At 40.3% G+C, this 23,420-nt stretch overlaps 1 protein-coding gene across 2 annotated transcripts in view; it reads right to left on the bottom strand.

Moving 5' to 3' along the window:
• The window catches only part of LOC100693228 (interleukin-1 receptor accessory protein-like 1), a 319,171-nt gene that overhangs the window by 120,474 nt on the left and 175,277 nt on the right, over positions 1-23,420 (bottom strand). The window lies entirely within an intron of this gene.

The raw sequence follows: 23,420 nt of genomic DNA, 5'->3' as shown, positions 1-23,420 counted from the left end.
AAGTCACGATACGGTGCCAACACGGAATATATTACAAACTGTTTTGTATATACAGTGGCTGTGCAGCTACTCAACCATTTCCAAAAACACCGTGTAATGTCAGGTAAAAAAAATAATAAAAACATTTGCAGCTGCAGTGAGCACGGGAAGGTCGAGAGCTGCAGGAAGAGATGCTGTCCTTTCAGCTGTGTACAGCTCATAATGACTGCAACACGGGAGTTTCACAAATGCTTACAGTACAACAACAGCGGTGATATTAAAATTAACCTAAGAAAAACAAAACCGCCCGAGACCAGCAATGAGATATAAATGATCAATATGTCAGCCACGAGCACGTTGCTGATTTAAAAGCCTATCACATTTGACACGAGAACAGCCTTCGGTCCCAACTCCCTTCGAAATGCACCAACTCCAATTAGACAGCTGCTGAGTAACAAAAGACGTGCACTTAGAGGCTCCTCATTATAATGATTCCCTAATTGGTTCTAGTCTTCAAAGTGGCATCGGAGAGGTTTTCTATCTTTGCACGCTTGGAAATACTCGGAGGGTTGAGGCTTTTTTTTCTTTTTCCTTACAAATGAGTTGCGGTTTGACTGGAGCAGCGATCGTTGAGGTGAACCTGGGAAAAATGAGCCTGGGTTTAGAGAGTCGACCGACAAGATGGAGGCGAGTTTTTTGGAAATTTAAACTGAGCTGAAATCCCACGTAATATAATTCAGCACAACGCGAGATGGTATCATAAAACATGTTATCCCAACAACCGATCCTTCGTGGGCACTCAGATCTTCATTTGGCCTCCGTGTAGAGCAGCAAATAGCAGCTGGGAGCTTTATGATGCAACTCAAAACCCTTTGAAAATGATTTCTCACTGATGCTGCAGGCACGATTCTGTCTTGACGAGGCCAGTAAAACACATTATAAAAATTATACTATTTTGGTCGAAGTATTTGGCTCGTTTTTCAAGAAAAGGATAGTTTTACATCACCCGTTTTAGCAGGTGATGTAACTGGTACTTATATCACTTGGTACATGGAAGTTTCTTATTAGTATCTATAGCTTTGTAACAAATGGTGCTTACACTTTATTTTAAGGAGCTCGTGGTCAACAATTGTTGCTAATTAGCATCCACAGTGGTAGCGCATTCCTCCTTTGGCAGTCACTATGAAGGACTTATTTATCATTTCTGCCTTATTCTGTTATTAAGTAACAGATTTTAATTTTATTAAGGCTTAAAGTTAGGTAAAGATTGACCCTGACACAGGGGCTGTAGCTGGCAGCTGTCTGCTGCCCATCACTACCCGTGTTTTTCTGTGTAATCTGACAAATAACATGAATTTTATGTGAACAAACTGACCCTTGAATAAGTCTGCGCTCTGATTTTGGTGAGTGAAGTTTAACTACTTAATTTCTGTTACTTTGGACTAATCAACAGGTCTGTGCTACGCAGCCTTACTGTATATGCTAACACTGACGCTTCAAAAACTGGTGAGGTGACATTGGTAGCTGCCAGTACTGTATTTTTTAAAAAAAGACCTAATTAAGAGTTATTTGAATACTCTCAAAAGTTGTATTTTTGTGTATTTTATTAGAGAAATTGTATTCATGTGGTAGTACAATGATATAAAGCCCAAAGGATATTAGGATTTAGCTGATGTACAACACCTTTCTTATTATCTATCAAATGTCATGATTTTGACATTTTCTATAACACATTTACTTTCTCCATTTGTTTGTTTTCCCTCTAATTTACTACATGTTTTCAGTTAATGAGTCTGACTATTACCAGATCATCTATAATCTCCTAATGTTAACCTTTACAGCCAGTGGCGGTCCTAGCCTGTTTGGCGCCCTGGGCGAACACTCCCAACCCGAGGATCACCACAACATAACCTAACAGACCTACACCTTAGTTCACAGATTCACTTTGTCTAGGGTGCATTTCTGAGATTTCGCACAACCCAGGATTCAAATCATGAATACATAATGGGCTTGGATTTACAACATTATAAATGAAATGTGCTCTCTTTGGAAGCAGCAGGTCTCCCTCCCCTTTCGACGGGTTATGTGTGAGACTTTAAATCCTCAAACTGTAAATTATAAATTTTAAATTGTTATTGATCCCTTTACCCCGAGTCCTAAAGCGTATATTTATTTTCTTACTCTACTATATTTATTGTTCGTTTATTTGCACGGCTGTAACTGCAGCCTCGTCGTCTCATCTCTCTATATACTGGACTGTACTGTATATAGCGGAGATGACAATAAAGTTTACTTTGACTTCGGCAGCAAGCAGGCACACCGACGGCTCTCGCGCTCACTTTTCGTGTATAGAATTTCGAAAAAACATCGGTGCAAATTATAAGTCTGCATCATGATGTCTGGTGTTTTCGTGTTTGTTGGTGACAGGGGATTTCTTTAAATCACCCTGCCGTTCTTCAGCTGAGACATCTGAGTTAGAAAACACAAACACTGCAGAAGTTTTTCACTCGCGAGTGGGCAGTCATGGAACGCAAGATCTGCGTCTCATCACTGTCTGCGTTCTTTATTTATACAGTTCTGTGTCTGTGTCTGTGTGTGTACAAAGATAACAACGTCACTCAGAGCAGCGGGTTTTTCCCTTTTCTACATCTGTATGTTCTTTCAAAAGAGCTGAGGTTTCACTTCTCTACATCTAAATGTTCTCTGAAAACAGGAAGCGGTTATTTGCTGAATAGGTTCATCACAAGTTACTAGGTGAAAAGTCACGTAGACATGTGCTTAATGAAAGGATACATTTCATGTAGCTGATCACATATATACAATTTTCCTTTGACAGTTGGTTTGTTTTTATTTTGTTTTATTTTGCGAGTTGGCTATTAGATGCTGCTCCAGCCAGCCAGAGAATCCCCCGCCGCCCCGCCCTCTCCTCCCTGTGCCGCAAGCAGAAGGCGCACCTCGCAAACGGAGGGCGCCTTTACTCCCAGCAAATGGGCGATAGAAAACCGATCGGTGCCTATGCCATTCCCAATATGCGCTGGCTGCCGTCGGGGCAGCATGAGTACGAGCATTTTTTTTTTCTTTTTTGCCGATGCCCGTGATGCCGCCCCCATCACGATGCCGCCCCGGGCAACCGCCCGTGTCGCCCGTATCTAAAACTGCTACTGTTTACAGCAATCTCTTGTGGTCCTAGTGATTCTTTTCTCTTCCTAGTTTCCATTTTTTTTCCATTTTTTCTTCATGAAAGACTCTGTCAGTTTTATTTCCTACCACATGCTAGCCTAGTTTGGCTAACCTCTGTCTGCATGACCAACGTCTGGATTGAAAGTTTTAAATTTTGGATTGGTCACTGTGTCCAGCACCTGCACAATCATTGTTTTTTTGTCTCAAACTATTACATCAATAAAAAGGAATTGGGAAGTCACCAAATGACCCAAAACTCTACGTGGCTGTGTAGTGTAGTAGCTTGGTCATGTAGAATAGAATAAGTGGCTTATAATGACCAAAAAAAGAGATAATATTCTGTGATGATTCATGCTAAGAAGTCATTATTTCTAATAGTGAACATGTGCACATTAATATAAAATGTCAGCAGACAATATGCAGATTTACAGTTGCAGTGAAAGTTACAAAGGTCACTCAAATAATTACAAAATGTTGCCTCCTGTTCTGCCACATCTATGGATTTGTTTGTTTAGGCCTTACTAACACAGGCCCAGAGACCAGTAAGTGAGCTGCTAGTATCCCGCAGCTGTTACGGAAAAATATATATTCCCTGACCAGTTGATGAGTGGTTGCTGGAGGTTGCAGACAGTGGCTGGATGAAAAAGATTATGAGATACTGCAAAAATATCTTACTGCTTTGGTCACTAGTAGATTGTCGCTGTCGCCCACAGTATGTATAGAAGACTCCAAGTTGTCTGCAAACACTGGCCAACTAGTTAGTAGGTGGAAACAGAGACAATTTGCCTTCAAAGCAAAAGTTGCACCTCTTCAGGGTAGGACAACTTTTATTTTGAAGGAAAACATTCTCTAGTGTTTGCCGCTCTTTTTTAAATTTCACTACCGCTCAGGTGTCAGAGGCAAGTGTTTACAGAAGTCTCCCATGCAAACTATTAATGATTGTAGCAATCTCCTCGTGACCTAAGTGATCATAACACGGTTTGTGATGTAGCACCATCTTTCACATCGATTTCACATAACCAATACTAGCAAGCTCCAGTAACCACATAAACATTTTCCCCTAGTGACCAGATACTGCAAGTGGGTCAACTTGCAATGACTGATCCTCTAAGCCTGTAGTGACCGACGCCTCAGAGTTTATCGGGTTAAGTTGGGTTGGTTATAAAATGTCTCCTGTGCTGAAGCCTCATAACTTGTTGCCCTATTCATCCATCCCTGCCTCCTCCCTAAGAGGTTTTTCAGCTCTAGAAAATAAATACACTACTTAGAAAAGCATTTACAAGGATAGTAGATGTTCTTGCCCAGTAAAGTGTGCACTTTCAACGAAAAAGCAAAAATGACTTGATTGACTCATTTTATTTTTATATAGTCGATTTAATCTGAAGAGGATGGCTGGACTTTCAGGAGAAAAACATTTTGAAAGCATCATTTTAGAAGAAAAAAAAAAGGAATAAGAGTTCCAATGTCAAAAAAACTGACCGACAAAACCATACTGTGGCCTTAAAAAAAAAAAGCTCATGCAATGAGTAGCAATATGAAAGCAGGAAAATGCCTCGGAGCTCATTAATTACAGACTGTAAAAAAAGGACCGCAGCAAATTATGCCTGTGCCAAGCATATTTCAATGGTGTATAAAAAAAATAAAAAAACCTCATTACCTTAATTACCTTTTTCTTGATGAAATATGCTTAGATTATTTTGTTTCATTATGACATGAAAAAAGAGAAGTGAATTTTTTCCACTCTGATGGTTTGTCTTCTGTAAGACAATGCTGATTCTGAAGAGAGGAGATGGTGCATAGGAATGTATTTATAGAAACATGAAAAGAGAACTGAGCCGAGGATACAAACATCAAACATGGAGCCACAGCTCACTGCATATGCTGTTACTGTAAGGTGCATTTGTTGTGTAACTTCAGTTGTACACTGTAGTTTGTATATTAAAACCAAAACAATACTTTGTCATAATTACTCAAATCTATAAGATCCAATCTAACCCAAAGACCTGTTCTGCTGCACTGCTGCATGAGCAATTTTGAGTCAAATTAATATTGCAAGCACTTCTTCTTTTCAGCTGCTGGAAATTTCATTGGCCGAGCTTTGCATTATGGAGAAGCAATCCTCGCTACTGCCTCCAGTAACACCTGGAGGTAGGAAACCATGATAGTTACTGAAGTTACACAATCGATTGCCAGGATGTGAAAATTGAAAATGTAGCACAAGGTTGGAAGAATCTGAAAGCTTTAAGAGTCCTGCTGGCACCAGCACCAGGAATACCAAAAATGTTTGCCCCGTGGCGTTCATACAGCTGTACACAGCAAATAAACGGCAGGTATGTGCAAAGCGAGTATTAATTTCTAATCATTATTTTATAGCCAAGGAAACGTGCTCTAAACAGCCAATTAGCTTCTGAATATGTTTGTTCAAATATTCTCAAGGTCTGCATACTTCTGGAAATATCTGCGTATATACTGACTTGGGGTTTTCTAATTAGGGACCAAGCTCAAAACTTGATTTTATTTGAAAGATCATATCAGGCATCGAATATTACTGTACAGTATTGTGCAAAAGTCTTGGCCACCACTCTTTTCTTTACATTTGGTTTCCAAGGAATTCAGATGGTCTCAAGGAAACTTTCTCCTGACTTTTTTTGGACACTGGCTTTTCTTCCTTTCATCTGACCATTTTCTGAGGAATATTGTTGTTTTTTGTTTGGTTTCAAAGTCACTTAACACTGACCTCTGAATCATTCTTGAATACAAACACTACCTAACTCAAGGATAAACCAGCCTGTGTTGACAGATACAACCGTTGCAAAAACACTTAGCTTTTTCCATTTCTTTTGCTGAATCTATGAAAAATACAAAAGATAACACATTTTGACAGCAGGCAGTATATCCTTAATAAAAAAAACCAAAAGGTTAGAGGCCTATAAAATTATCTACAAGAGATGAACAGTGTCTGAAAGTCACATCCTTCAGAAATAAGATTCAGCAAAGACCTGACACAGGACCCGAGAGATACACCTTCATTTGATCTAGCTGCTGTTCACTGAAGCCTCATCGGAAATGGTTTCAGTGGAAGGGTGGCTGTCAAGAAGCCATTTTTAAGGAAGGGAAACAAGGAGAAAAGACTGAGGTGTGCCAGATTATACAGGGAGTGCAGAATTATTAGGCAAGTTGTATTTTTGAGGAATAATTTTATTATTGAACAACAACCATGTTCTCAATGAACCCAAAAAACTCATTAATATCAAAGCTGAATGTTTTTGGAAGTAGTTTTTAGTTTTAGCTATTTTAGGGGGATATCTGTGTGTGCAGGTGACTATTACTGTGCGTAATTATTAGGCAACTTAACAAAAAACAAATATATACCCATTTCAATTATTTATTTTTACCAGTGAAACCAATATAACATCTCCACATTCACAAATATACATTTCTGACATTCAAAAACAAAACAAAAACAAATCAGCGACCAATATAGCCACCTTTCTTTGCAAGGACACTCAAAAGCCTGCCATCCATGGATTCTGTCAGTGTTTTGATCTGTTCACCATCAACATTGCGTGCAGCAGCAACCACAGCCTCCCAGACACTGTTCAGAGAGGTGTACTGTTTTCCCTCCTTGTAAATCTCACATTTGATGATGGACCACAGGTTCTCAATGGGGTTCAGATCAGGTGAACAAGGAGGCCATGTCATTAGTTTTTCTTCTTTTATACCCTTTCTTGCCAGCCACGCTGTGGAGTACTTGGACGCGTGTGATGGAGCATTGTCCTGCATGAAAATCATGTTTTTCTTGAAGGATGCAGACTTCTTCCTGTACCACTGCTTGAAGAAGGTGTCTTCCAGAAACTGGCAGTAGGACTGGGAGTTGAGCTTGACTCCATCCTCAACCCGAAAAGGCCCCACAAGCTCATCTTTGATGATACCAGCCCAAACCAGTACTCCACCTCCACCTTGCTGGCGTCTGAGTCGGACTGGAGCTCTCTGCCCTTTACCAATCCAGCCACGGGCCCATCCATCTGGCCCATCAAGACTCACTCTCATTTCATCAGTCCATAAAACCTTAGAAAAATCAGTCTTGAGATATTTCTTGGCCCAGTCTTGAGGTTTCAGCTTGTGTGTCTTGTTCAGTGGTGGTCGTCTTTCAGCCTTTCTTACCTTGGCTATGTCTGTGAGTATTGCACACCTTGTGCTTTTGGGCACTCCAGTGATGTTGCAGCTCTGAAATATGGCCAAACTGGTGGCAAGTGGCATCTTGGCAGCTGCACGCTTGACTTTTCTCAGTTCATGGGCAGTTATTTTGCGCCTTGGTTTTTCCACACGCTTCTTGCGACCCTGTTGACTATTTTGAATGAAACGCTTGATTGTTCGATGATCACGCTTCAGAAGCTTTGCAATTTTAAGACTGCTGCATCCCTCTGCAAGATATCTCACTATTTTTGACTTTTCTGAGCCTGTCAAGTCCTTCTTTTGACCCATTTTGCAAAAGGAAAGGAAGTTGCCTAATAATTATGCACACCTGATATAGGGTGTTGATGTCATTAGACCACACCCCTTCTCATTACAGAGATGCACATCACCTAATATGCTTAATTGGTAGTAGGCTTTCGAGCCTATATAGCTTGGAGTAAGACAACATGCATGAAGAGGATGATGTGGACAAAATACTCATTTGCCTAATAATTCTGCACTCCCTGTAGACTTATTAACACATTAATTTTGTATGTAATTTTACCATTTCACTACTTTTTAGCCGAGGAAGTTTCCTTTGACCTTTGCAGCTTTGGAATTTCATGATTACTGGGCAAACGGGATTAGTCCACTCAGTCTCAGTTAAAGGGGCATGACACGTTTTTCACTCACTCAACTTGCAATTAAGTGGTTTGACTTTTTTTCTTTTTTTAAACGCAGAAAAGTCATACTTAAATTCAAATGTGAAGGCTAGTTTTGATTTGCTGTTTGCACTGAACGAGTTCAAGGTGAAATCCCAAACCTGGAAGGCAATCAAAGTGCCGATGTATTTTTTAACAAGCTCAGAGAACACGGGGTTGATTCTTGGCAAAAGCGGAACCATTTTGAAGCTAAAGTTAACAAAGTAGGAGAAGGCTGTTTAACTGTAGTAGAAATACTGCCCTTCACTGAAATCAAGGGCACGCTGCTACTGATATGCTGTTCGTCAGTGGGATCCCAACATGCTGGAAGGCATGCAAACGCGCATTCACACACAGACACACAAAGTTGAGATGCATTAGTGAAGCTGGCTGGTCTTCAAATACAAAACCATAATTCTGTGGTGGGTTATTATAAGTGGGAGTGGGCAGGCTTTTCACCGGGGGGCTAGAAACACATCCAGGCTGACCTGTTTCCCTGCACACAAACACAGATATATTATAAGCACATTACACACAGTCGCACACAGCCATCCGTGCACATCGACACTAAAAAGCTTGATGCTGGCATTAGCTGAGGAGAAAATGGGTAACCCTTCCCTTTTACAGCCCCCTAAATACAAAGTCTTATCATGTTCATATAAAGCAAATTATAGTGTTTTGTGGGGTAGAAAAAGCAGGCAAGTACAGAAAAACTACACCTGAAATACCCTTTATGGAAGAACACAGCCACAAACTACACAAAAATGAGTAATTTATTGGAGTATATTATCCAAATGTCTCACATTACAGTACTATGCAAGTCTTACGCTAAGGAGCTAGACTTCTAATTTTAAAAGTGGTCTTGGCAACAGTTCTCCAGGCCTTCTGAAGGTCTTTCAAAGTTTTTCTTTGGACATTGGATGCTTTTTCACTCATTTTCAGTCCATTCCTTGTACCTGACCATTTCCAGAGAAATGGTTTTTGTTTGTTTGTCTGTTAAGCAACTGCACACTGACTTATGAGTCATTTAAGCATAAAAAAGAAACCTAACTCAAGGAATGAACAACCATTGTTCCATCTACACATGACACATAATTTGTTCTCATTTCTTTAGTTGAATCTGTGAAAAAAGCCAAAGATAACACAGTTTAACAGACTTGAAATAATATTTTCACACCAGCAAAGGGAATCCCAAAGAGCTATTAGTTGAAAACGTCTCTGCATGGTACACAGTGTCCTTATGTAATTAGAGGAAACTGGACAAATGGAGGACACAAGATGAAATGACAGGACTAAAAGTCTCTCTCTGAAATTAAAAAAAAAATCCAACAAAGAACTGACACGGACCTGAGAGATTTATCTGACCCTTCAGTTGATCCATCTACTGTTTATTGAAGCCTAATTAGAAATAGTCTGATTAGAAGCGAGGACATCAGGCAGAAAGAGCTCAGGTATGCCAAATTACACAAGCACTGGACTGACAATCAGCAGCAACAAGTCTCATGAAGTGATTAATCCAAATTTGAAATCTGTGGTTAAAATCATGATCAATATGTATGAAGGAGGTCAGGTCATGTCTACGGCCATCTGTTAAACACGATGAAGCCTGTTATGATTCTGGGCTCCATTTCAGCCAGTGGTGTTGGAGATCCTGTCAAAATTGATTCAATAATAAACTCAGAAAGGTACCAACAGATTGTCATCCACCATGCAAAGTGTATCTTAGGCAAAAACTTTTTCAGCATAACAATGGAGTAAAAACATTTGAAAAACACACAGTGAACACTGTCAGTCATGGATCGGCCTCCCCAGAGCTCAGACCTCAACATTATTGAAGCAGTGTGGGATCATCTTGACAGAGAACAACAGAAAAGGGAGTCGAACATCTAAAGAAGATATTTGAATGTCCTTCAAGAAGCCTGGAGAACTATTCCTGAAGACTACTTAAAGAAATGATAAGAAAACTTGCCTAATAAAGTTTAGACTGTGTTGAAGAATAAAGGTGGTCATATCAAATATTGACTTTGAAGCTCCTTAGAATTGCTTCAATAAATCTCTGCGCTTATTACTCATTTACCTAGCAAAATACAAAAAATGAGGGGTAGCACCAGACCACACGTGCCGAACTCCAGGCCTCGAGGGCCGGTGTCCTGCAGGTTTTAGATGTGTCCTTGATCCAACATAGCTTATTCAAATGGCTAAATTACCTCCTCAACATATCTTGAAGTTCTCTAGAGGCCTGGTAATGAACTAATCATTTGATTCAGGTGTGTTGACCCAGTATGATATCTAAAACCTGCAGGACACCGGCCCTCGAGGCCTGGAGTTCGACACCCCTGGACTAAACTTTTGCACAGTAGATTCATAAAATAGACCTTAAAGAGGTGATTTTAAAACAAATATGTTTGTCTGGCTCCTCAAGAGTTGTGGAACAAGCCAAATGCCATCAACCTTGGTTAACTACAGTTGCGCTTGATGGATAACAGAACCATCGAGAATTCTTTTTAAAGAATTGTTGCCTATTTTCCTAGAAAGTACCCAGTAGTATTCTATGTACTTACCTACATATTACTTGCTTATTACCACCGGTTATTACCTAATATACTACAAATTATCATGTATTTATAGGGTATGTTAGGGTTACCAAAAAGAAAAAAAGTATGCCTCAGAGGCCTTGTGATCTGCTCTCGCTGTGATCACATGATGATGGATGGAGGGATGAAGTAATGAAACAGAAAAAAAGACCTCGTTCTCTCCCATTAACTCCAGCATCACCTTTCTCCCTCCACCCGTCCATGCGTCGCTCGCTATATGTCTTTGTAGCTCTGTCTGTCTGTTGTAGTCACTCTCAGTGATGAGAGAGAGGGAAGATGAAATAGTGGGAGAGGACGAGGGAGGAAGGGAGAGGGTTGTGGTCCTCTGTTCACACCTCATTAAAGACCACTTCAGCAGACATAGATTAAGAGGAGAAGCGTGTATGTGTGTGCATCTGTGTGTATGTGTGTGTTTGTTTGTTAGCTTGAGATCGTTAAAGAAAAGATGCAGCGCGAGTTCCACATAAGAAAATGCATGAAAGAGCAACTTGACAGGAAAACCTTGTTAGTCATACATGTAGAAAAGAAGAAGAAAAAAAGCTTCCCTATCGTGGAGTCTTTATATATTGTAAGTTCGAAGCCTCTCATGTTTCCTCTCAGGTTTCTTCAGATCAGTAATACAACTAGACTGATGCAAAGATGGCGCATGGACGCATTTTTAATGTCAATAACATTCAGTGACTTCAAAAGACAGTAGGCTAATGAAATGCTAATGTATTTATGCATTAAAAATATTTTAATTATTGTGAATTATGCTGAGTTTTATTAATTATTATTACCTTCACACATTTTTGGTAATGATAGGAGTTGCTGGACAGTTTTTTTTTAACCCACCACTTGACAAGCTGCCAACACTATGATGCTACCATGATAAGAGGAAAAGCAGCTGTGTAAATGCTAAATTGGCCATTTGACTACTAAATCAAATTGAAGGACTTTTTATAACTTAATAGATTAATGACATTAAATGATTTAATTACTGCCAAGTCATCGCTATATTAAAAGATGACAGCAGCAGGCCGAGCGTCAAAGTATGTCCTTTTTGGTAAACAGAATCTGACATTTCGAAATCAATGTGTGAACCAGCTCAGCTGACACTGATACATTAGCAGATATGTCATTAAAGCGCAGACTGATGGAATTTAAAGTGTTGGATAGGTTGGCAAGAACGTCTTCAAACTGGACTGAAGCCGAAGGGAACTCTGCAGCACTCGGAAGGAGAATAAATTTGTCAGCAGTTGTCAGCGGCTGTTAAAGCTTTGAAAAGGTAACTGACTACCTCAGGGCAGATGGCATGCATGGCGCGAGATCCTAGAGAACCAGGAAACTGAACTCTCCCTAAGTCACTTTGTCAAAAATTGTTTATGCTAGTAAATAATATCAAACATGAAAACAGTATTTGCTCATAAACTGCTGGACTTAAACAGGAGTACTTATTGCACATTGGCTGCCTTGCTAGGTAGAACTGCTCAAAGCAAATATCTAATCAGCCATAATTTTGAATGTTAAAGCAGTTGGGCTACAGCAGCAGAAGGCCACATCAGGTGAAAATCAGTTTTATTTATACAATACCAAATCAAAAAAACAGTTGCCTCAAGGCTCTTTATATTGTAAGGTAGACCCTACAATAATACAAACAGAGAAAACCCCCCAAATCTTATGACATCCTATGAGCAAGTCCTTTGGCGACAGTGGGAAGGAAAAACTCCCTTTTAACAGGAAGAAACCTCCGGCAGAACCAGGCTCAGAGAGGGGCGGCCATCTGCCGCAACCTTTTGGGGTGAGAGAAGGAAGACAGGATAAAAGATATGCTGTGAAAGAGAGCCAGAGATTAACAATTAACAATAATTCACATGGGCTCACCAAAGTTAGACAACAGGTCTGAGGGGTTGATTTCTGTTGCGGTGTTAGGAGGGTAGGGTCAGAATTGGGTATAAACATGTGGGGTATAAACATCGTGGCTCAAGAGTTGGCAGTTCGTCTTGTAATCGGAAGGTTGCCGGTTCGAGCCCCGGCTCCGACAGTCTCGGTCGTTGTGTCCTTGGGCAAGACACTTCACCTGTTGCCTACTGGTGGTGGTCAGAGGGCCCGGTGGCGCCAGTGTCCGGCAGCCTCGCCTCTGTCAGTGCGCAGCTGTGGCTACAATGTAGCTTGCCATCACCAGTATGTGAATGGGTAGATGACTGAATGTAGTGTAAAGCGCTTTGGGGTCCATAGGGTCTAAGTAAAGCGCTATACAAATACAGGCCATTTACAACAAATAAAAACTCTTCCAGTTACTGCTGGTGGTGTAATGGTGTGGAGCATATTTCCTTGGCACACTTTGGACTCCCTGACACCAAATGAGTATCATTTAAATCCCATAGACTACATAAGTATTGTTGCTGACCACGTCTGTCCCTTTATGACCACCTTCTGATGGCTGCTTCCAGCAAGACAACACACCATGTCACAAAGCTCCAATATTTAACTGGTTTCTTGAGCATAACCAAAATATACCAACCCAGTACTAACAAGGTGAATCTAATAAAGTGTCCAGCGTGTGGTAATTTCATTGGCTGTCATCAAGTACTTGGTAGCTTTTATTGTGTAGTTTTCATTTTCATGGATGAATAAACAGGTTAATAGACTAGAAAAGGCTACTGTAAATTCTTATTGTGAGCTCAACTGAAGGAAAAGTGTTTCCATCACCACACAAAAGAACTGCTACAATTTTCCTTCATCACAGAGATTTCACGAAAAGCGCTGACGGTACAAAATGTGACTCGTCAGATATAGTGTACGGTGCTCAGCGGGAGTGAAGACGGTGCCGTTGCCTGTGATGTTGTTGTGTGGGAGTCAGATTATATAGTTCAGGCAAAAGGATTTTTTATTTTAACGGGAGGACTTAGCAGCTGTTGCCTTGAAACACCTGGCTCAGGGCTGCAGGTTAAATAGAGCAACAAGAGGAAAACAAGGAACTATGAATAATATATTAGAACAATTGATCTTCACAGCCACAATTTGCAACTTTATGAAAAATAAGTGGCATTTTTTTTATAGAATTACAAAACTGTGAATTGAGACTTTCTAACAAAAGCTACAAGATATCTGCTTCTGTCTTCAATCAAAAACTGTAGTTTCAATGACGGAGCAGGAACCTTGTGATAGACCTGTGCAGCGTGCGCCCCATCTCTCAGCCAATAGCAGCTAGGACACACTGCATGCTTATCCAGTTTATCTTATAATGGTCTGAAGAGGATAAGCAGTAACTGGATGAATTTGTAGGTTTTAAATCGTTTTATTCTGTTTACGATGGGCTATTTGGCAGATTGATGAGCAAAAGTGGACAATTTCTGAACTACAATACAATGAACTTTATCGCAATCAGCTTTACAAAAAGTGACAAGGACTGACAAGTTGAATGCACTGTACAAATTGATCTGGACTGCAAAATTAGAAATGACAAAAAGTATTGCAGGGAGTGGATATATTAGTAAAGACTTCTTTGAATAACAGGAGTTGGTAGAATTTAAGGAGTCAGTTTTCTACTGAGACCATGATGATGCCAAATTCTACCTCTGTTTTGCGGCTCTCTACAGTAATTATCGCTACTAATTGGAAAGTAGGTGGCTTAATCCCCAGCTCGCCTAATCCGCATGTCGAAATGTCCTTGACCAAGACACCCTGAGTTGCCCCAATGCATCCATCCACATATGGATACCAGCAAATTAGTTATAAGGAACAGACTATTACTCGCCAAAACTGGTTTTTGAATGGGCTTTTAGTATAATTACTGGCATGCTATGCATCAGATAATTGTAAAAAGACCACAACCATGACATGGAGGTCCAGTTTGACAAATTAAATTAGCTTCGACTTAGGGTTAGCCTACCTCTACTGGCCAGGGTGTAGCCTAACCCTAACCCCAAAGCTTAGCAGATAATGACAACCTAAAGCTGTCTGTATAGTTAGTAATGCCCCTTGTAATACAACGGCTAAGCCTCAATAAAAATAGCTACCAGTATCTGTGAGTACCTGAATCGAGGTAGCCATAGAGTTGTTGTTAACTGTACCCGTCTGCAAATTTGTTTATTTGTGCTATATATTTGGGAGTTTTAACATAGAAGCTTCTCAGTAATACTGCACTCCTAACATGTGCCTGTAAACAAGGCAGGATGCAGCCATGGTTTTGTTGCTACTCTGTCCAATTACACATACACCTCAGCACCGTGTTTTCGACTCCTCACCTATCAAATTGTGGTGATGGTGTTCTCACTGTGGCTTCAAATTACTGTTCTTAGCTGACAGGTGTTCCCGTTCTTATCGGCCGATCGATGTTCTTCAGCACATCACTCCCTCGCTGTGCTTTCATGTTTTCACGTCTGGCTTTCGCCTCTGACTTTGTTCATGAATATCACATAGCAAAGTCCTATACGTTTTATTGATGGAAAGCATCACACAGGCAGTCGTGCACCCGCAACTTCTGCCGCCGACAAATCACATCGCGCAGATCAGATGGTGACTCGCTCATTCTTAATATGCAGTTTGAAAAGTAGCTGAACCTCGGCGTTCTTTGTCGAGTTGCAGCCACTTGTTATGATGGATATTTTTGAGGTGCAGAAGATAAATCTCCTATCTGAAAGAAGATGCTGCTTGTTAAAAATAAGCTAGATGCTCCGGGAGACTCCCCGAGCTGAAATGGTGATCTCTGAAAGCAGTGAAAAATAAAATAAACCATTGGAGAGAGAGGGGAGAAAAAAAGAGCTCTAAAGAAAATGACACTGCCATACTCTCCAAGGGTACTTGTTGAAAAAAATACCAATATAGCAACCCTGCAGGAACAGAATATAATAAGGGTATATTTCCTTATTGAAAAAGGTGTTGTTTTAGAAGATCCATCAAAACAATTGAATACGAGAGGGCTCACAGGATGGGACAATACATTCAGGGGAAATCACATAAATCACATAACTGCAGGCGTTGGGAATAGCTGGAGTGAATTCACTCTCCGGTGAACGCTCTGAAAAAGAAGGACACTCCACATAATTACTCACAATGGCCATATATGTTACACACTGAGAGCTTTGCAATAATGAAACTTCTGCTTGAATCTGATGCGGGCTGACGGTAAACATCTGCAATGCCGAAGACGAGAAACTGCGCGCACACGGATCACATGTGACTGATCACATGCGAACTAAAAAACGGATTTGACTGTTAATTAGCGAGGCCTGTACTCATCGCTCACCTGTTTCCTCAGCAGGGGCCACCAGATTCAGATATGTGTTATTCATTTGATGATAAGGATAAGAGTGGGAGGTGGGAGAGGAAGGAAGACAGGAGGAGGTGATGCTGCAGGCCGCCTGGCCTAAAATATCCCAGAGGGGAGGAGTTGAGGGTGAGTCAGAAAGGAAGGAGAAGTGGTAGTGGGAAAGGAAGAGTTGGAAGAAAGCTATAAAAATCCGAACTAAGCATGCAAAGACGCCTTGCTGCTTCGCCAACGGCGAGGCGTGCGTTTGTTTGCAGGGAGCACTTCGGGTCACCACTTGAGAGTGAAGATGCTTAGCGATGGAGGCTGATGGAGGAAGGCAGGTGGGGTTAACATGTGAACCTGCGTCTAGCTTGCTGACAGCTTCGTAGCTGATCAACCCGCTTACCCTGAATCTCAAAATGTCTTAGTAGGGTGAGTAGAGATGACAGTCAATTAGTTACAGTCAGTTTGATGCAGTTGGCTTCACTCTGCAATATCAAATCCAAACTCTGACAAATATTTGGAGACATATTATATTTGCAGTGAAAAGTTGCACAAAACACTGATTATTCTTTATTAAAAACCAAACTGATACAGGGAAGCACTGTTCATGAAGCTAGCAGGGCATAAAATAAGATAAATGTGAGGAATCTACAAGGTTTCGTGCTTTTAAAATGATTTCCTGAAAATAATTCTACAGCATTGGATCAGACAATCTGACGTTCTGTAATAAGACTATAAAGCTATTCAACTGGCAATCCAGAAAGAGGCTCTTCCATTGCTGTTCATTCTGATTTGTCAAGCCAAGCAAGGTAAAAATATTATACAGTATGTCTGCAGCTGTTATGACACACATGCAGTACTGTGCGAAAGTCTTGAGCCACCTCTTGTTTCTTTACATTCTGTTCAAAAAATGAGAAATACAGAGTTTGTATAATTCTGATGAGCTGGAAAGTCAATATATTAGGTATGACCACCTTTATTCTTCATCACAGTCTGAACTCTCTTAGCTTTCTTGTCATGTCTTTAAGGAGTCTTCAGGAATAGTTCTCCAGGCTTCTTGAAGGACATTCAAAGCTCTTCTTTGGATGTTTCTGCCTTTTGTTCTGTTCTCAGACCAAGATGATCCCACACTGCTTCAATAATGTTGAGGTCCAGTCTCCGAGGAGGCCAGTCCATGACTGACTATGTTTTTACTGCAGTGGCAGTGTGTTTGGGATCATTGCCGTGCTGAAAAATGAAGCTGCTGCCAATCAGATACCTTCCAGATGATACTACATGTTGGATCAAAATCTGATATTACTTTCTTGCCTTTTTTTCAATCAATCAATTCATGTGTTTTACAGATGGCTGTAGTAACTCACTGTTGTACCTCTTTCTGACCTCTTCTGCATATACTGAAGAGCCAAAACTTTTACATTTGGATTCATTACTCCATCACACCTGTTGCCACTGATTTTGAGTCCAGTTTTTGTGTAATTTTTCATACCTCAGCCTTTTCTCCCTGTTTCCCTTCAAGAATGGCTTCTTGACAGCCACCCGTCCACTGAGACCATTTTTGATGAGGCTTCAGTGAACAGCGGATGATCAACTGAATCCCTCAGGTCCTGTGTCAGGTCTTTGCTTGACTTTGTTTTTTAAGGACCTGACTTCTTTTTCAGGCCTTGAGCCACACCACATTTATATTTTGCTTCCAATACTTTGTTATCATTTTGCCACTTGCCAAAAGAAAATGAAATGATCAGGTACAAAAGCTTGACTGAAAATGAGTGGAAAAGCAGCCAAAGGAAAAGTTTGCAAAACATTCATAAAGTCTAAAGAACTATTAAAAAAGGGCTAACAAAGTCTGGCTTCTTGGAACCAAAATACACATAAATAAGGTGAGGCTCAAGAGTTTTCCTCAACACTATACATAGTCAGTCTAAGGGTTATATATAACACACAAACAAGATTTTGCAAAGTTTTTGTATTTATAATAGATGTTTGAGCTTAAAATACCTGAAAATGGTAATTAGTTAGTGACTGAAAAGTAATTACATGGAGCTATTAATTATACACTAGCAAAATATATTGCTTAATTAATTATCAATGTGGGGGAAAAAACCCCAAAACCTATAGTCAAGTGCTGGTGGCTATACTTGCCAGCATTAAACTACTATTTTACATCACCATACTGTAACTGATAATGGCTGTGCAGTATAAGAATACCAGGTTTAAATATAATACTGCCAGCTGTTTAGCTGCCATAATCCTCTTACTTGGTGTTCCCACTGTAATCTCCATGAACAGGTTATAACTAACATATACATGCATGAATTCACCCGTGCAACCTGAAACATCTTTTGTGAATCACACAAAGTCTAGCTTTGTCACTGCGTGGTTATGGGAATGCTGCTGTAGAGCTAAATTCAGTTCAGCTCAATTAAATTTTATTTATACAGCACCAAATCACAACAACAGTTGCCTTAAGGCGCTTTATGTTGTAAGGTAGACCCGATAATAATACATCGAGAAAAAAATCCCCCAACAATCTCATGACGCCCTATGAGCAAGCAGTTTGGCGACAGTGGGAAGGAAAAACTCCCTTTTAACAGGAAACAAGTTTTTTTCTTCCCACTCAATACTGGTTCGATTGGATTAGTCTTTATAGAAATCTCAGGTCCACTAAAATAATTGAAATAACCATCAAACATCTTCTAAAATGATGATTTTAACTTCACCTTTTACATTCCGATTAGTATCAGCACTGTGGTATTATACTTCTATCTTAAAGATCTTAGTCTTTTCATTTGTGTAAAATATTTTACCCAATAATTGTTTCTAGGTATTATTAAAAACTGTTGTGTTGGTGTCTCTGCTCCACCTGCTGTCCCCACGATCAGGACCCAAATAACCCAAAAAGGAGGTGACTTGTGCATTTGCATGTGGTGCACATGGCTTTGAATTGTTGCATGGCAACAGATGCTCACGGTTACTCCAAACATGCCTATGTGTCATACCTGAGTGTCACCAGTTGGGGGTGGTGGGGGGATTGGGAGATAAGAAGCGGATTCGGGTCATTTCAGGGGTCGTCCATTGCATACAATTACACCGCACCTGGCTGAGTGATGCGCTGTACGCCGTCAGACGTAAATTGTGAGAACATCTGACTTTTGACTGAGGCGTAAATGCCATCTGGCCTTCGCGGTTGATGACAAGGCTGCAGGTGTGATGTTGAACTTTACACGCGGGTTATCAAACATTCCAGATGATTAATGTCTTTTAGATGAAATCCAACATTTCCGCATGACATACATCACATTTGGCCGATAAAGGGGCCAAGTTGCACACGCGTGACACACTGACAAAAATCCATTTTCACTTTGAAGTGACAAAGAGATAAAATGTGATTATTAGAATAGTGACACACTGTTCCTAATTCAAAACTTTTCTTTTTGCCATCTCACCCTTTCAAAGACCCCTAAAGCTCATGTTTAGAGCGTTTCTGGTGTGAAACAACAGACTCAAGAGTTAGTCAGCCGACACTCAGGAGCTTAAACTGCGTTAAAGTGCTGGATTCTGCTCTTACACTGCCTCCTGAACGCATTAACTTTTTTTCCTCCCTGCAGGTGAATTGCATTTCTACACGGTGAAAAAACAAGAAAGAAATACACAGAGAAAGGAAGTGGTTGACGTACAGTAAAGTCAGCATGACACTTGAAAAGACAAATTTAGGCAAGGCAAAGAAAGAAATAATGGAGTTAAACAACAGGCGGAACGCAGATCTCAGAATGGGTTTAAGAGCCTAATACGGATGACGGCAATTTCCACGAGGCATATTTGAGGAAAAATGTACTATTGATTCATACACTTTCTACCATATACTGCATTCTCAGCAAGCATTGCTCGCTGTTTGTCTTAGCTTTAAATCTAACTACTTGACAGGCAATACCTATGTACTTGCCTGTAATTAAAAAGTGAATTAATCTTGAGCATTCACTGTCATAAATTCCCCCATTATTTCCCCCAGTCTGCTTTCTGGTTCCCCTCAATAAATATATTCAGAGCGATCAATAGGGGTATTACTATGTATATATCGCAGTGGGAATCAGCTTGGCAGGTTGCCTTTGGCTGTGCTACACTTCTCGCTTTTTTGGCCCATGTTTATCCTCCAAAGCGTCCATCTCCAGTTCTATAGGAGGGCTCGGCTGCTGTTTAGGGGACAGTGGGAGTAACGTGTGTGGGCGAGTGTTTGAGCAAAGGGCTGCGTAGCTGGGATTTTATTTAAAAAATGCTGGAGGAAAAACTTGAAGGGAACAAAAGGGCAAGAAATTGACTTCTAGCATCTGCCTGGGCAGGAACACACCGGAGAGAAGGGGAAAAGAGAAGAAGCACCGCTAATGTGACAAGTTCTGCTAACTTAAACATTTGAAATAAAGTGAAAGAAAGTTGCAATTAGGCAGATGTGTAAACCAGGGCTGTGTGCTGTAATTAATCATGATTGTGTTAATTACACTTTGTTTTTTCCCCATAATGATGACTAAAAAGAGACAAACAGCAGAGGAAAATATCGAAGATGAAGGATCTTATGCCAAATGACACACTGTAGCCTTGCAGTAGCTATATTGAGATTTCATTGCTGTGGATATTAAAAATGCCAATTCTCTCCCCGCGGCAAATAAGTTCTCTCTCGTTCCAGCCATCCTCGCGTAGTGAATTATTTCTCGGCGCCGTCTGTAAAAATGTGTCTTTTAAGTCCATTATTTCCCTATTTTCCATAAGCAAAGCCATGTCTGATACAATCTTTTAATTAAGATTTTACAAGTTGCTTCCTGCAGCTCAAAAAAACTGTTTTTTTTTTTTTTTAGTGCTACAGTACAGTTCTCAAGGACAAATTATAACATCTTTGTTTAGCTTGGCAGATCACTCATCTCGCAGATCTCATCTGCAGGAAGGGCTAAATTTTATTTGTTTAGTGCTGCAGGAAGTTCACATTACACCGACGATAAATTGAGGCAGCCTCAGAAACTGGAACGTTGCTCCAGTGACGTTTTTACCGGTTTAATCGCACATCTTTGATTAGAGACTCAAGCTTGATTTTCAAATTAACCGAGTATGTCGATACCGATTTGAAACATAATGAACTGTATTACAAATATCTAAACGCATTACTAATCAACAACTTCCAACTCAAATTTTGCGTTCATTCGCAGCTCAATCAAAGTGATGAGGAGTAATGATAGTTTGATTGTGCTCTTGGAAAAAAAAATTACAGCAGAGTAATTAGAAGTCACACAAGTTAGAGTCTTAGTTGACAGCTCGTGTTCTTCTGGGACGCAATTTTTTAAATATTTTGTTCATTACTGTAATAAGAAACTGGGATAATTGGGATTATCTTCCCCAGGAAAACGAGTGTCCAACCCTGGTGACCCCAAACTAGATTAGTCCACTGGTGTGTTATTATTAATCAGAAACCAGTAGCCCAGTGAGGGAGGAGGGGGCTTTAAATTGGTCGCAATTTTCAGCAAAACCAATTATTTCCATTACATTTACTGAGAAAAGCTATAATACAGTGCAAGAGTCTTTAACCACCACTTATGGCTTTTTTTCAAGGAGCCAAACATTCTTGTGTTTGTTTTTGTTTGTTAAGACACTGACCTAAGAATTATCCAGGATTAAAAATCCAGGTCATGCAACGGCCCAGTGTTGTGTCTACACATAACAGAGAACTTAGCAAAGAACCCCTTTTAGCCACTTTGTTACAAGCAGCCTGGTGCAGAAACACATATCCCTATTTCTTTAGTTAAATCGACAAAAATACCAATGAAGGCACAGCTGGACAGGATTAAAACAGTATTTTTGCACAAACGAGGTGATTCCCAAAGAGATATTAGTATGTGCCATGTGTCCTTAAAAATAAACTGAAGAAACTACACAAGTGGAGGACAAAGTAGTAGCAAGCCTAAAAATGTATCTACAGCAGACGAATACTATCTGAAAGTCAAGTGAAACAGGAAAGTTTCTTAGCAAAGCCCTGACACAGGACTGGAGATACATCTGATCCATCACATGATCAGTCCGCTGTTCACTGAAGCCTCGTCGTGGTCTCAGTGGAAGCCAGAACTACAGTGAAAATCAGTAGCAACAGGGCTAATGGAGTGATGAATCCAAATTTGACATTTTTGATTTAAATTGTCAATAACATGCACAAGAGGTTCAGGAGAGAGGTGCAGCTGTGAACGTCTGCATTTTAGCCAGTAGTGTTCATCTTGTCAAAATGGATGGAATTGAATGAATGCAGGAAGATCCCTGAAATAGCATCTGGAAAGCTTCTGATTGACAATGATCCCAAAGACACTGCCGATGCAACATACAATTAATATTGTTTTTTACCTTGCCTTGACGACAACCTTTTGAATAGTTTTATAGTCTTGTTAAAGAAGGTCAGGTTGTGTGATTGAGACAGTATTGTATCTAAAAAAGAAAAAAAAAAGTTAGAGCACAGTTTAGACTTTGACTGCAGCAAACTATCCACCCCTTGTGTGTCGGTGATCACTGCATAAAATCCATACTGTGCTTCGGGGCATGCTTAACTGTGATGGCAACAGTTTCAGGATGCACATAAATGTTATTGCTCTAATAGCTTGAACAGAGATCTGTAGCAATCTCTGTTTCTCTACAGCCCAGTCTAAGCAAATACCACCAAACTGGACTTGTACAAACATGTTTTCCTCCCAGTGTTCCAGTCAAACAAAATGGGTTGATCAAATATTGGCATTTGACTTTAACCACTGTGGGGCCTGAAATGATTTCAGCCGATGTTTGCGGCACTATATTCGGCACGCAAACATCCTTTGGAATGTACATTGAATATAGCACGTTCCCCATGCATTATTCATCAAAGCTGCCTTCAGCATACCTTTGGAAAAAGAAGTAATTAAACCAGTAGGCTTATGCACATAAACAAGGATATGAGTGTCTTTAATGTGTTTGATGGGTGCGAAGAGAATTTCTTGGCCAGACAAGCAGTGAAGAAACTTATATTCCAGAGGTGGCATCTACAATGCAATCAGAGCCTCTGCGACTACCTGCTGCACTAACAGATAAAATAAAAACTTTGTTTTTCAGGCCTGCGTGAGAAGCAAACTGAACCAAAGCTGCTGCACCTTAATCTTCATTGTCAAACAATATGACAAGTAAAAGCGACTGATTCATTTTGAAGTATGCAGTGATATTTATACAGATAGTGTCTTACAGTCTCTCACTACTACTACTGCTGCTATCCCTTTCTCTAGTTCAGCCCTTCCTTTATGACAAACCCGCACATCTGACCTTCAAGGAGCCCTCTGGCTCAAGACCAACACATGAATAGGGCTGTCACTGACATTTTCTTGCACCATCATGGCAAGTTGGAAATGACACTGTGGCCCATCAGCCACACGGTTATGACAGACGTGCTATAAAGAAGAGGCCTCCCACTTAAAGAACACTTTCTGTAACACCAAAGATGGAGATCCTCCGCAACTGAAGCTGTATCTGCTCATTATCATAGTATAGGTGTAGTGTATACCTTTCAAA

The sequence above is a fragment of the Oreochromis niloticus genome, linkage group LG23 (assembly GCF_001858045.2).
Source record: "Oreochromis niloticus isolate F11D_XX linkage group LG23, O_niloticus_UMD_NMBU, whole genome shotgun sequence".
Taxonomy (NCBI): domain Eukaryota; kingdom Metazoa; phylum Chordata; class Actinopteri; order Cichliformes; family Cichlidae; genus Oreochromis; species Oreochromis niloticus.
The sequence above is the reverse complement of the archived record's forward strand: the minus strand, read 5'-3'. Positions and strand labels throughout refer to the sequence as shown.